General features: G+C 38.5%; 1 protein-coding gene across 21 annotated transcripts in view; it reads right to left on the reverse strand.

Moving 5' to 3' along the window:
- FRMD7 (FERM domain containing 7) overlaps window positions 1–16,165 on the reverse strand; it is a 63,674-nt gene extending 47,509 nt beyond the window's left edge. For 12 of the 21 annotated variants that reach the window (XM_074201178.1, XM_074201172.1, XM_074201189.1 and 9 more), the window contains exons 1-2: window positions 6,194–16,165; window positions 215–3,442 (exon numbers count right to left, since the gene is read on the reverse strand). The gene's annotated coding sequence lies outside the window, so the exon portion shown is untranslated. The remainder of the gene's footprint in view (window positions 1–214; window positions 3,443–6,193) is intronic. The other 9 variants (XM_074201185.1, XM_074201191.1, XM_074201186.1 and 6 more) reach the window with 9 other exon arrangements.
- Window positions 16,166–16,193: the final 28 nt, after the last annotated feature.

Here is a 16,193-nt window from a genome sequence, read left to right on the forward strand (position 1 = left end):
TGAAAACAAGAAATCTCAAACCTCAGTTAAATAGCAAAATAGAAACTGAAAAAAATCAAAGAAACTACACAAAACCTTCTGAAAGGATCATTGAATTAAGAAATAAAACTAAGAATTACTTTTTAAAGAACTAATGAAATAGATTAAACCAATAAATAATTTGATTAAACAAGGTAGAAAATGAAAGACAGTATCAAAATGAAAAAGTACTCACAACCAATGAAGAAAGGAAACTGACACTTCGTTTTCGATGGGAATGGTTCCTGTAGTTGAGTTTGCACTGGTTTCTTGAGGCTGTGAGTTCCTCAGCTCCTGACTGACTTTAGCAGGCTTCAATGTGATGATGCCTGTGCATAATAAGAAACCTGTCAATCGAGCTGTAAGCTTCTCCAGATGAGCCCCACCAATTCCCCTCTCCCCTGTCTTCATCACCTACTCTTTGTACTGTAAACTTACTACTTCAAAACTGGCCATAGATGATAATACGGCTACCCTTGTCATTGTTGGTCATGGCTCCAGAATGTAAAAAAGTTGGATTTGCAGGAGACAGTGCCCTCATTCACTTGCTATTGTGCCACACTGCTCCCTCACCCCCCACACCAAGGCCCATCCCTGACATCTAAGATAAAAGAAAGATTACCTAGATCATGTTTGAGACCTTCACCAACCCATCAGTATTTTGCCATGCAGGTTCTGCTGTTTTTGTATGCCTCTAGGTAGACTCTGGTGGTGGCAGAGTAAGCCACATGCTGCCCAGGTATGATGTGAGTTATACCCTTTCTTCCCTGTGTCATTTTCTATCTGGATCTGGCTGAGACCAGACAAATAACTTTATGAAGAAAACCTATAGCTTTACTTTCAGAGTGGACAAAGAAATTACTTATGACGACCAGGAGAAACTAGACATTGACCAGGAAATGGTCATTGATGCATCTAGTTCTTTTTTTGGAAAAGACCTATGAGATCTCTGATGATTAAGTTACCAGAGGCTCTCTTCTAAGCTTCTTTCTTAGGCATGGATCATGTGATAACCATGAAACTACCCTCAACCTACTCATGGAGAATGATGTTGACATCCATAAAGATCTGTAAAACAATACCATATTGTCTGGTAGGGCCCAGACACTGCTGACAGAATGCTGAAAGAGATCATAGCCCTGACCAAAAGCATCATGAAAATCAAGACCATTGCCCCACCTGAGAGCAGGTCCTCCATTTTAACTGGAGTCTCTATCCTGACCTTCCTGTCTACATGTCAGTAGATGTGATCCTGCAACAAGGAACAGACAAATCGTAACTCTCCACTGTCCACTGTAAATAATTCTAAACATTCTTCTTTTTGGTGGGGGGAGGTTTGCAAAGAGTGTGACATGATAATTGTCCCCAAAGAGGTAAGACTGGCACAGATAAGATTGTGTGTGCTTTTTGGTACTTGAGTCAGAATTTAAAAACTGGAATGGTAAGGGTGATAATAAGACTAAAAATATGTCAAAAACAAATATTTTCAAAGTTTCCATAGTCTGGTTTCAGAACACTGTATATTTGGTTTTGGGTTTTGTTTAAAAAAGCTGTTCCAGGGGCAACTAGGTGGCGCAGTGGATAGAACACCGGCTCTGGAGCCAGGAGGACCCGAGTTCAAATGTAATCTGAAACACTTAATATTGCCTAGCCGTGTGACTCTGGGCAAGTCACTTAACCCTATTGCCTTAAATGAATAAAAAAATAAATTTAAAAAGCTGTTCCAAAATTTTACAATGCATTATTTTAGAGTGACTTGCTTCAGTGAAAGCTTCCCTGATCTATGATAGGAGCAAATTACATAAATCCAGACAATGGAGGGGGAGGACAAAAATACTGCTTACATGTAAATTTGATAATCCTTAAAAAACAAAACTTTTTGTATCTTCTGCTTTGATATCTTTTCCTCTTTAAAAATTATTAGAGTCTTCTTGGTGCCTTCCTTTCCCTACTGGTTCCCCAATATAGAGGAGAATGAAAGGCTTTTTATAATTTCCCCAGGAGTCCCATGAGATCAGTTCCTGTAGCTGGAGGAGGAGACCACTTCAAATAAAAGTACATACGTTAAAAGAAAAAAAAAGAGAAACCAGATAATTCATTATTCACAGTATGGGGACTCTGACAATGATGATGATGAACTTGTTTCTTGGACTACAATTAAACAGGCTGATTGTTTGGGTTTTGATGGCTCAGAGTAAGTGTACATAGCAACTGTTTCTGTTCTGAGGGTCTTTCCCTCCTTGACTGAATCTTTTGTGAAGGCTAAGTAGACCATCTTTTGCCTCAATTTTTATCTAGTCTTAACTACTGAATATGGGTGTTGCCTCAGACAAATTGAGACCTGGGAAAGACCTTAGCTTAAAAAGGTCAAGACCACCCACTGCATTCTGGGCCATTGGCAGTTATCTTGATTTATGTCTTGCCACTGGACTAAGGAGAGAGTGAGGCTGGTAACTTTGAGGTAATAGGCAACTCTGAGGCTGATAACTTCCAAGCGCAAGCCTGGACGTCACCATCCTGACATCATTGGTCCTTTTCATGACAAACAATAACTTTAAACAAAAACACTAGAGGTAAAATGAGAAAAATGCTAGAAACTAACATTTTTGTTTTTAGGTTTTTGCAAGGCAAATGGGGTTAAGTGGCTTGCCCAAGGCCACACAGCTAGGTAATTATTAAGTGTCTGAGGCTGGATCTGAACTCAGGTACTCCTGACTCCAGGGCCAGTGCTCTATCCACTGTACCACCTAGCCCCCCCCCCCAAAAAAACTAACATTTTTAAATGACCATAAAGAACACCTGAGGAGCAAAGACAAAACAAAAGAATGGCCTTGACAAGCTCCATCAGGGAGTTTTAGAAGAAGCAGTATCTGTGAAGAGATTACTGAGGAAGCTGATTCTCTTATTAGTCACAGGCAAAGAAAAGTCCCATGTAAACTATGATACAACAGACCAAGTTATAGACAGAGAATTGTGTTCAAATAGTCTGAATAAGACTTTCTAAGTGAAGATTCCAAGGGTAATTCTTATTCCAGCTAAGTGAGGGAGAAGATAATAAAATTTTTACCCTAAGGGGAAAAAAGCTAAAGAAAACAAAAAGAAAGGTACTAAGGTCAGAGCCAACCCTGGTGGGGAAGAAAGAAGAAAGCTTGGAAGAACAAACTTCATGTTTTAGAAACTCCAGGGGTCACTGATCCAGCACCTGTCAAATCAAAGCCAGCACCAAGAGGCCTGTCAGTCTTCAGAGCTTGTTAGGAAGCCATTATAAACACTCATCCTTTTAGATGGAAAGCAAGAGGCTCATCAGGAAGCAGCAGCAACAAATCTCTTAAGAGGAATTCAGTGAAGTCTCCCAGTCCCAGTCTCTGATTTGGCCTGTCCAGATTTGCACAAATTAAATCTCTGCACTCAAGTCCTAATAGTACTAGAAAATGATGAGAAAGAAAACTCTGATTAAAAGAATTATAATTTTCCAACAAATATTATTTGAAAAGGGTGTTAATAACCCAGTGGAGTTCTTTGAAAATCCAAGGAAAAGATCTCATGTGACAAATTCTTTTGAAAATGTAAGGATGTCACCAATCTCTTGAAGACTCCAAAGAGAGGTAAAGAATTATCCTCTAATTCCCTTTCCTCATAAACAGCACCTATTCTATTTTACTTTGGTAGAGTACACCAGCAAGTTCTAAATATATGATATAATGTAGTTATGATTGTTCGTTGATAAACATTAAGCCTCTATTCAGTGCTGGAGATACAAAAGAAAGCCCAAGGCAGTGCCTATTCTCAAGGGGCTCACAATCTTATAGGGAAGCCAAGACATAAACAAGCTATCTATGGGAGAATTTCCTGGGATATGAAGGAAGTCAGAAGGTACAGATGAGAAGGAAGAGCACATCAGGCATGAGGGAATATCAGGGGAGATGCCAAGAGTTGGGAGATGAAGTGTCCTGTTTGAGAAACTTCAAGGAGACCATTATCCTTGGTTTGAAGAGAACACAGAAGATTATAAGGTATAAGAATTCTAGAAGGCGGGAGGGGAGACTAAAAGAAGTGATGTCAGGTTATGAAAATATGGAAGTATGCTTAATATAATTGTCTCAATAATTACTCAATGTCAGGAGGGGGAGGAAAAGATTTTTTTTTAATCTGATCCTAGAGGTGACAAGGAGCCACTGGAATTTATTGAGTAGGGGAATAACATTCTCAGAGCTGCACTTCAAAAAGATCACTTTGACAGTGGAGAGGAGGTTGGACTGGAATGAAGAGAGATCTGAGGCAGGTAGATTCACTAACAGATTACTGTTATAGTCTGGATATAAGGTGGTAGTGATAGCCTGTACCAGGGTAGTGTCAGTGTTAGAAGAGGGAAGGAGGCATATACAAGAAATGTTACAAAGGTAAAACCAACAGGCTTTGGCAACAGATTGGATATGGAGAGGGTGACAGAGACTAAGAAATTGGGGATGACTTGTAGGTTTCTAGTCTGAGTGACTAGGAGTATGGTGGTATCCTAAAATGTAACAGGGACATTAGAAAAAGGAAGAGTTTGGGAGAAAAGGTAATGGAGGGCAGTTTTAGATAGGCTGAACTTAAGTTATCTATGGGACATCAAGTTTGAGATGTCCAATAAGTAAGATCTAAGGTTAGCAGAAAGGTTGAGCCTGGATAAGATTTGATTACTTAGCATAGCTGGCAGATTTGGCATAATAAGCATAGAGATAATAACTGAATCCATGGAAGCTGATGAGATCACCAGGTGAAATGGTATAGAAGGAGAAAAGAAGGGAAATCAGGGAAGCCAACCACCTACCCATAGTAAATAGGTTTAAAGCAGGATGAAGATCCAGCAAAGGAGACTGAGAAGGAGCAGTTGGACAGGTAGGAGAACTGAGAGAAAGTAGAGTCCTGAAAAACTAGAAAGAAAAAGAGAGGAGCCAGAAGAGGGTGATGAACAGGGTCAAAGGCTGCTGAGAGATCAAAAAAGATGAGAATTGAGAAAAGGTCATTGGACTTGACAACAAAAAAAATCTTTAATAAATTCAGACAAGAGGGCAGCTTTGGTTGAATGACTTGTAGTTAGTTGTGGTTTAATCAGATTTCTATCAACCTAGTTCTTGTAAAGTTTATTTTTTGTGAATAATTTTATGAAAATTACTTGTACTTTCTCAAATTCAAGTGACACTTATATTATAAAACCTAATTAAACTAAATTGTAGGTTTTATTGTAAAGATGGTTCATATTTTAATTAGCAAGATATCTTTCTAATATAAAATTTTAATTGCTTCATAATTTTAAGTAGTTGCTGAATTGTGACTTATTGCTTATATTTAGAAAATGTGTATATAATGTACAATTAATTTTCATTACATTTTTATGAAGTTTCAGTATTGTCAGACCCCCTTTCCCTTTTAAAGAAAAGATTAATAATTATAATTTTCAACAAAGAGGATAGAGGAAATTACTAGAAACTATTTTGTCCAATTATATGCCAATAAAAGTGACAACTTAAGTGAAATGGATATTTCTAAAAATATAAAATGCCCAAACTCACAGAGCAAGAAACAAAAAACTTAAATGACCCAATCTCAGAAAAAATCAATAGAATAAGACATAATTGAACTCCCAAAGAAAAAAAAATCTCAAGACAAGATGGATTTACAAATGAATACTATCACACTGTGATCAATTATAATAGACTTACCTGTTCTCAGCAGTACATGATCAAAGATAATTCTAAAAGACTTGTGATGGAAAATACCAGCCACATCCAGAGAAAGAACTATGGAGTTTGAATGCAGACCGAAGCAGACTGTTTTCATTTTTTAAAATTTGTTTTTTGGTTTTTTTTTCTTCTCATGTTTTTTTTTTGCCTTTTACTCTGATTCTTCTTTCATAACATGACTAACGTGGAAATATGCTTAATATAATTGTCTCAATAATTACTCAATGTCAAGAGGAGGGGGAGGAAAGGGAAAGAGGGAGGGAAAAATGTGGAATTCATAAAAAAAATCAATGCTGAAAACTATCTTTACTCATAATAGGAAAAAAGTAAATTTTAAAAAGTAAAAAAAATTTTAAAAATTAAAAAAATGAATGCTATAAAGTAATCAAATACCAATTAATTGCAATATTATACAAACTGCTGACAAAAATTAAAAAAAGAGATCTTACCAAATTCCTTCTATGATACATATATGGTCTTGATTGCTAAACCCAAGGAAAAACAAAAAAGAGAAAACTATAAGCCCATATCCTTAAAGAGTATCAATACAAAAAAATGTCAAAGTATTAATAGCAAAGAGGCTATAGCAACAATACTATGACCAAGTGGGATTTATAACAGTAACAGAATTAGTTCAACATCAGGAAAACTATCAACATAAATAATGTAACAAGAATGAAATGAAAATTACATACAGAAAAAGACTTTTGACAAATTACAATATCTAGTTCTGATAAAAAAAAAAACACTCCAAGGCATATAAATACAGGGCCTTACTTTAAACTGTATCTATTTAAATCCAAGAGGCAGCATCATCTGTAATGAGGATAAATCGGAGGCCTTGACAATAAAATCAGGGGTAAATAACAGAAGGATGTCTATTATCACCATTACTATTTGATGTAGCACTAGAAATTCAAAGGTAGCAATAAAACAAGAAAAAGAAATTGAAGGAATAAGCACAAGCAAAAAGGAAATAAAACCACGGCTTTGTGCAGATAAGATGGTTTATTTAGAGAGCCCTAGAGAGTGAACTAAAACAAATGGAAATAATTAGTACCTACAGCAAAACTGGAAGATATAAAATAAATCCACGTTAATCATCAACATTTCTTTAAATTACCAACCAAAAACCCCAGCAACAAGAGTTAGAAAATGAAATTCCATTCAAAAGAAGGTTAAGGAAAGGAGGAACATGCTGTGCTAAACAATTTACAATTATGATTTCAATTGAACCTCACAATCACCTTGTAATGTACATGCTAGAAAGATCCCATTTTATAGATGAGGAATCCAAGGCAGAGATCAGGTGACTTGCCCAGGGTCACACAAGTGGTCCATGTCTGATTCTGGATTTGAACTCAGGTCTTCCTGACTCTGGACCCATTACCCTCTCCACTGCCCCACCTAGTTAACTTGATTAAGTACACAATGTCCAAAACACTCTTATCTACCTCCACAGGAACAAGCTGACTACAACTACAAAACATTCTTTAGAGAAATTAACAATTTCAGAAATATTGATAGTGTTGGTGGGCTAGGACATAAGGAATTCTCATTTGGATCTATTGACTTTGAGATGCCTATGGGACATGGATATCAGTCCGGAGCTCTGTGAAGGGATTGGGATTACAGAAATAGATTGATATTTTATTTCCTTAGACAAGATATTTGGGGAGTAGCATGGTACCACAGAAAGGGCATTGACTTTAGATTCAAAAGACCTGGATTCAAATCCCACTTCTGGCACTAATTACCTTGTGTCCACAAGCAATTCACTTAAACCTGTCTAGATCTCAATTTCCTCATCTGACAAATGAAAAAGATGAACTAGATGCTCTTTAAGGTTTCTTCCAGCTCTAGCTCAATGTTTCTATGTGTGACCTTGGATGCTACATCCCCTCCTGGGGGGGCCTCAGTTTCTTGCAAAAAGAGAAGAAGTCTATCATAAAATTATCATCCTCCTTGTTGGGACCCCTTTCCACCTCCTTATGAAAGATTATTTAATCATCTGTCTAGTTCTTAACTTGTTTCCTTTAAGCTTTAAAATGACAAAGAAAACTATTTAGTGATTTTTTTAAGACATTGATCCTAAAAAGAATATTAAACCTAAGTTTATTTGCTAAATTTTAGACCAATTAAATCCAATCAAATAAACATTTAGTAATAGCCTGAAATGTGCCAGGCCCTTTTAGAGGGATGCAAAGATGAAACATTACACAGTCCATGCACATTCTATTGGGAGCAGAGGTATGATGCTCACACAGAGAACTGTAATAAAAAAAAAGGTAGACAACTATTTGAGATAAAGGAGAAAGAAACTGTCTTAGTGCTCTGGGAAAAACTGAGCAGGGGAAGAACACTTTTTGCTGGGAGGCATCAGGGAAGATTACATTTTGCTGGGAGGCATCAGGGAAGATTACATAGCAAAGTTCAAAGGACTAGAAGGAATCTGAAAAGCAGAGGTGAACAAGGTTCACATTCCAGAAGAAAAGATGCCTGAAGTCCTAGGAGTTGAATTGGTCATCATGAGAATGAATATCGAGAAAGAAAAGAAGAGGCCCTTGGGTAGGCGGAACAGGCCCTAAATCATGCTGCCTTTTCCTAAATGAGTTTTCTTGACTTTCAGAAAGTCATCAATTTCATTGTTATTACTTTTGTTTTCGATTCCTGAACCAGTCTCCTTGGCACTACTGAGAGAGTACTGGGGGGAGGTAAAGGCAAGATGGCAGAATAATAGGAAGAAGAACAGCAAGTGATGCCCTCCAAATTCCTCCTAACAGATCTATAAAATGTACCAGACTGAAGCCTGATGGGAAAATACAGGAAAAAGTCAGAGTAAGTTATTTTTCAGGAAAGGGAGTCCTTGGTCATGGAGGCCAGAGTCTGGCCAGGAGTATGGTGTGAAACACTCCAACCCCAAAAGCTGCTGGGAAGGAGACCCATATTGGGGCACATGAGCAGGGCATGGGAACAGATGTCATCTGGTAGCTTTGTCCCCCCACTTGTGTGTCTGGCTCCCAGGTTCTGGTCTGGTTCCCAGATTCAGGGCAAACTGAGAAAGGGATCGACCCCCTAGGGTGGTGATCCAGGATAAGGAGCAATCACAGGCCCAAGACAAATTCAGAAAGTAGGAAGGGAAGAATAAACAACCAAAAAAGGATCCCAACATACAGGACCATTATCATTACTGGGATGATCAAGACCCAAATGCAGAAGAGAGTGATTCCAAAACATCTAGAAGCAAAGCCTTGAGTAAAACCACAGCTTGGGCAAAAATTTAACTAGAATTCCTGGAAGAGAAGAAAGAAGAGTTTAAAAAACTGTTTTTAATAAATAAAATGAGAGCATTTAATGAAAGAATTGGAAAAAAGTAATTAATAGCTTGGAACAAAAGAGTTCCTTTACATCAGAATGAACCAAACAGAAGCCAATAATGCCATGAGGCAACAGAAATATAAAAACAATGTCAAAAACTGAAAAAGATGACAAGTATAAGGTATCTTAAAGCAAAAACATTTAACCTGGAAAACAAATTGAGAAAAAAATTTGACTTATTGGATGATCTAATCACCACAACCAAAACAAGAGCCTAGAAATCTTGTTTCAAACGATCTTTAAACTGCCTAGCTGTCTTGGAGCCAGAGAACAAAGTCAAAATAAGGGGGGGGGGAACCCCTCCTGAAATAAACCCCTAGCAGAACCAAGAGAACATTGAACACATTAACATCAACTTTGTGAGTTCATCAGCTATGATGGAGGCAGCTCCTCTCACCAGTTCAGAGAGCTAGGGCAATCTTGGGAGACCTGTGATGGACAACACCATCCACATCCAAATGGGGGGGGAACCCCACAGAATCTAAATGAACACTATGTTCACTTTTTAAAAATTTTTCTTACGCTTTTCCTTCCTATTCCATGGTTTTCTTTCTTTTCCCTTAGTCCTAATTCCTCAAATAGAAAATGACAACCATGTAAACATGTTAAATACAGATGTACATATACAACATTCACTAGATTGTTCACTGCTGAGAGGAGTGAAGTGGGAAAGGAGGGTGGAAGAAAACTGTATAACTTAGAAATATGCAAGTAGATAAATGTTGAAAAACTTTCATAACATATAATTGGAATAATAAAATGTCAATTAAAAAAAAGAAAGAAAAAACTCTAAAAGAAAACTTTTAGGAACATCATAACCAGGTCATAGCTATGGTCATGAGCCTCCAAGTCTAAGAAAAAATATTGCAAACAGTTGGAAATTAAGAATCCAAGTACCAAGAAGCTTTAGACGGAATCTCATATGATTCAGCATTCACCACTAGGAAGAAGGAGAACTTGGAAAGCAATCTTCCAGAAGGCAAAGATATAAGCTTAAAGCCAAGAGTAATATAGCCAAAAAAACGGAGATAATTCCATGGTGGGGGAAATGAAACTCTATTGAAACAGAGGACTCCCATGCATTCCTAATAAAAGGACCAGAGCTTGCAGAACTTTGAAATTCAAACATAGGTGTTAAGAGAAACTTAAAAAGTGAAATATGAATGAACAGGGATATTCTACATCCATTCAAATATGGGGACCTCTGAGACCTAGCCTCATCAGGAGTCACAGAGGAAGTCTTAGAGAGAAGGCCTGAAATAGTTTTGTTATATCTTTTTTTAAAAAATAAATTTATTCATTTTTAATTCATGGAATAAAACAAGCATTTCCATAACATAGTATATAATAAAAAAAGATGCCTACACATGAAACTGCAAATGGATTATATACAACTTGCTATTCCTTTTAGATATATAAAAAAGTTATCATATAAATTTCTATTCTAGTTCCCCAAGTCTTAATAATATCAAAAGAATGAAAATTCAGAGGAAGAGGCATAAACCATGGGGGGAGAGGGGAAGGAAAAGGAAGGTTAGAGAAAATGATGTCATACAATCAGGGTATGCAAAGAGATATCTATATATAAACAAGGTGGAGGGGGTGGGAGAGGAGTCACTGATCCTTGAACCTTATTTTATATGAACTAATTTAAGTTTTACTTAGACACACACACACTCACACAAACACAAAACACTCTCTCCCTTTCTTTCTCTGGTACAGAAATATGTTTTACTCAACATATATTTTTCTTTTCTTTTGGACATGGCAAATGCAGAAATCTGTTTTGCTTAACTATACATGTTTGTAACAGGGTTGTTTTTCATTCTCCATTAGGGAAAGTTGGTGGTGGTGGTGGGGGGGGATTGGGGTAAAGTTTTGAAAGTCCTGGAGTCAGAGGACCCTCTGGCACTTATGACCGATGTGACCTTGGCCACCTTCCTTAAGCCTTCCTTGGGCTTTTCCCTTTTCCTCATCTATAACTCAAGGTTGGCCCAGATGACTTCATTGGTCCCTTCGAACTCTATACCTGTTCACCCTTTGCCTCAACATATATCTAGTCAGTTCAGTATAAATATGGTCACTAGGCATAGAACAGACTTTATTTCACCAAACTCCAGAACACTTCTAAGATGCAAAATACAAACATGAGCCCAAGGACAAACAGGGAGTACCTAACACATGCTCATCACTGTGCTAAGCCCAGGGAAACGAAATACAAAGAGCAATCCCTATTCTGAAGAGCAGACAACATGCAAACAACAATGTACAAACTAGTTAGAAAGAGACTGAACTGAAGATATGAAATAAAAGGAAGCACAAGCAGTAAGAGAGAACTGGGAAAAGCTTTTTGCAGAAAGTTCCACTTTAGCTGGGACTTCAAGGAAACCATGGGGGTGGGGGGTGGAGGGGAAGAGTTCTAGGCCTAGGAAAGTCAGAAGAAGTACTTGGACTTAGAGAATGGAAATTCGGACTTAGAGAATGGAAATTCTCATTAAAGAAAAAGCAAAGAAGCCAATGTCACTGGATTGCAAAGAATGCAGAAGGAATAAGACTGGAGAGACAGGAAGGGACAAGGTTATAAAAAGTTTTAAAAGACAGAAAGATTCCAGTAGCAGCAACTTAAGAGGAAGAAGCAGTGAATGTGAGTCCTGCAGCAACAAGGAGCTGGCTTTTGGGCTATGTGGAAGTAAGGAGGCACCCAGACAGCCCATCCAACACTTTCTTCTACCTTCCATGTGGTGGTGTTACCATCTCCCATTGTGGAGTCTATGGAAGTGATAAGACAAACCCCCTAAAACTGGCTGTTGAGCAGAGCAGAAAAGCCTATCAATTATTAGTATCGGGAAATATGAAGAGGCTACTTACTGTCACAAAAAGGCAGCCACATTATCTTTCTGATGCTGATATAATCTGATTGAGCCCTATTATCACTGGAATTACAAAAGGATAGCCATATGAAACTTATTTAGGTGAGGCAGATAATGGCAAAGCAGAAAGAAAGGGGGAAAGCCCAGCAGAAGCCTCCTCACCTACTGACACTATGCAAACCATCTTCAGAACATGGGTCTGATAGCCGAAGTGTGCCTGTAGTCATAGAAGTTTGGTTGTTTCCAAGAAGCCCTTGCCAGAAATGCCAGCTTTCTTTGAGGACTTAGACACTTTACTTTTTCCTTCAGAAGATGAAAGAACCAACAAAGTCATTTCCTGGTAGCACAAGTCCCAAAAGACAAAACAATAATAGGAAAGCAGGTGATCAAGATTACTGATCTGAAGCAACAGAGTCTCTTATGGCTGACACTGAAAGGTTGAGAGAAAATTTAAGCAAGTCAACACTGAAAAGACAAAACTCCCAAAAGCTCCACTAGAAAAGCAACTTGACAAAGAAACTGACTTTCAAGAAAAGTATGAATGATGGAGCTTGCTGCCACCTTCAAAAACTGCTACAACCTCCTCAACCTGACAGAAGTTTGAGGCAAATAAGGGAAAATCAGGGGCATTCTCTTCTCTGACCTTTCCCCCTTGGCCTCGCTATCCCCAGAACTTCCTCTTCTGGAGGTTCCCAAGGACATTCTGAACGAATTTATAAATAGTTAAATGGAAGATCAGATGGGATTAAGAAGTAGTGAAAGAGAAGAAGTTATATAATTAATCCAAGAAAAAGGGAAAACCAGGAAGCTAGGAATGGTGTTGGTGGAGCATCACCTGATGAATATTGTTGAAGCAGAGGCATGGTGGTGGCTTAGAGAGCAATCACTGAAACATACAGTATTGTGATTTTAATTGACCGAAGCTGAGGCTGTTGGAGGTGATGAATGCTATGGACCCGGAAGGTCTGTTTCTCTTGATTCAAACCAAATAGTAACCTGCAATAATTTTATCAAGCAGCAATTATTTTCTTTTTCTTAACTTCAGAATTAGGTTATTTAATTAATTTGTAATGCCATAAAGAATAATAATACAAAATCTAATTAATACAGGAGCCCAAGGCTGAACTTGAATGAGGTACTGTATACATGCATTTTATTATGCACAATTTATTCATTTAAATCAGGCATACCAATATTGCATGCCTTCCAAGATTAGCATATGAGTATAGTTTCTTGTACTACTCCTAACAGGATAAAATCAGCAGAAATGTTCAAGTTTCCACTTTAAGAAGGAAGGAACCAGATTATCAATTCTGTTTTCTTATTTAATTATCAGTTAATATAGTTAATCAGGGTACATATAAAGTTTTGCCTTTTTGTTTGCAGCATTAAAATGTTAAAGGAAGTATTCCTTTATTTTTAATGGTGCATTCATGGAAGTAATGCAAGTTGGCAGTATTTGATTTCAAGAAATCAATAAAATAATTAGTTTATTAAAAAAAAAACCCAGGGCAGCTAGGTGGCATAGTGGATAAAGCACTAGCCCTGAAGTCAGTAGTACCTGGGTTCAAATCCGGTCTCAGACACTTAATAATTACCTATCTGTGTGGCCTTGGACAAACCACTTAACCCTGTTTGCCTTGCAAAAAAAAAACCCTAAAAAACAAAAACAAACAAACCAATGATTTTTAGATTTGATCTTGAAGGTATATGGGAAGCAGTGGAATTTACTGAATAAGGTCAGATCTGAACTCAAGAAAATCACTTTAACAGTGAGGTAGAGGAAGGACTGGAATGGGAAGAGACTTGAGGTAAATAAATCAAACAGCAAGCTATTGAAATTGTCCAGGTATGAGTAAATGAGGAATTGTACCAGGGTAGTGGCAGTATCAGAAAAAAGAGAGCATCTGAGATGTTATGAAGGTAGAAATGGAAGGTCAGATGTGGTGTGAGAAGATTGTAAATCTGGGTGCCTGGAGGAAGATGGTACACTCCACAGTAATAGGGAAATTAGGAAGGGGAGAAGTATTGAAATAGAGGAAAAACGATGATCACAGTTTTGGACATGAGTTGAAGATATTTGTTTATGTAATATCCAGTTGGAGATGTCGAATGGGTAGTTAAAGAAGCAAGAATGAAGGACAGGTGAGAGATTAGGGCTAGATAAATACACCTGAAAATCACCAGCATAGAGAGAATAATTGAATCCATAGGAATTAAAGAGATTGACAAGTGAAATTGAATAGGAGAAAAGAGGGCCCAGGACAGAATCCTGAGGAACACCCACAGTTAGCCAATGCAACCTGAATGATGATAGGGCAAAGGAAACTAAAGAGACAAATAGGATGAGAATCAGGAGAGAGAGAGAGAAATATCACAAAAAACTAGCAAGAAAAGAAGGTATGAATGAGAAAAAAGTGATGAAGACCATCAGATTTAGCTATTAGTTATTAAGGAACTAAAGGCAAGAGGGGAGGGTCAAAATAAGCATTTAAACAGTGCCTAATATTATGTAGCAGAAATTATGCTAAGTGTTTTACAAATATTATTTCACTTAATCCTCAGAATAATCCTATGGGTTACATGTTATCTCCATTTATAGTAGAGAAACTGATACAAACAGAAGTTAAGTGACTTGCCCAAGGTCAAACAGTTAGTATTGTGTCTGAGGCCAGATTTAGTTTCAGCTCTTACTGAGTTCAGGCCCAGTGCTCTATAAGCTTTGTCATTCAGTTATCAGATTTATTAAGAGATCTTTGGTAACTTTAAAGAGAGGAGTTTCAGTTGATGAGGTTAGAAACCAGACTGCAGAGTTGAGAGTAAAAGGAAAGAAAATGGAAGTAATGATGATAGACTGCCTTCTCAATAGGTTTAGTTATAAAAAGGAAGCAAGCTGACTAGTGAGGGCAGACCTATCAAATAAAGGGTTTTTTGAGGATGGCTGAGATGTGGACGGCAAAAAAGTAGTTGGTAGACAGGGAGGGATTAAAGATTATGAAGAGAGTGAGGGAAAGAGTGGTACCCTGCTAGAGAAGACAGGATGGAATGGGATCGCTTATGAATGTAGAAGGGTTTGCCTTGGCAAGAAAGACCACATCATCATTTGAGACTGTGGTGAAGGGGTAGATAATAATCAAAGGCACCTGACTGATGTAGGATGAAAGCATAGGAAGAAGCAAATGGATTCAGTTTTTTTTTCAGTGAAATATAAGTTAAGATTCACAGCTGAGAGGGTGGGAGAAAAACCAAACTATCAGACTCCCCTAGAAATTAAAGCCATTGTGATGGCTTCCTTCTCTCCCTGGATCTGCACTTTCCAAGTAACCTCCAGAAAAAGCAAGACAAAAAAAAACTGACTAGCTCTACGTTCCTGGCACTGTGCCAAGTGTTCAGAAATACAAAAGTAAACGAAACGACCCTGCCTGCAAGGTGCTTACGGTGTAATGGCGGGAAGATAGCATATGAAAGGTAGCTGAAGAGGAGCTGGGGTGGGGAGAAGCTAATCAGATAGTTCTGGAGAGTCTAAGTGCAACCAGGCGGAGACAAGCAGGGTTGGCAAAGGTCAGATTTACACTAAAGTAAACCAGTAAGTAGGTAACTAGCCAAACTCGTCACAAGACACCTTCTGAACTACTGCCATTGTCTTCTAAATGCTCTATTTATACGTCTGTGCCCACTTCTGAAAACTCATGAATCTAGAATACAGGTGGACGATGTCAGTCTCCTTCTCCAGCCTTGGGTGACCCTCCTGGACAGAGCCCTCAAGCTGGCAGATGGGAGAGGGTGAGCTACGAGACTGCACCTGCCCTGAAGCTTGCCAGCTGAAAGCGTCTCCTGCTTTCTCCTCTGCTCCCGTCGCTCCCCACTTGGGAACGCTCTTAGCTGTATAAAAGGCCCAGCCCAGATGCCCAGTGTGCTGTGCTTGCAGCCGGGGGGCTTAAGAGACACAGCAGGTTTTCCTCGGTGAATTGTACTGCACATGCCGGTGATGTAGCAAACACCCCCACACACAAACCCGGATGGAGGCTTTCGTTGCGGTCCCCCCTATAGTTACCGGAGCGCTTTTATGGCCTTACAACACAGAGAGGACGGAATAAGAAACTTGCAGAAGGGCCTGGGGCTCGCAAAAAGTAAACAGCAAGGGAGGCCGGCGCGCGGGTGACGTCAGCAGCGCGCCCGCGACGTCAGCGGCGCGACGGCT

The sequence above is a fragment of the Macrotis lagotis genome, chromosome X (genome assembly GCF_037893015.1).
Source record: "Macrotis lagotis isolate mMagLag1 chromosome X, bilby.v1.9.chrom.fasta, whole genome shotgun sequence".
Lineage (NCBI taxonomy): Eukaryota > Metazoa > Chordata > Mammalia > Peramelemorphia > Peramelidae > Macrotis > Macrotis lagotis.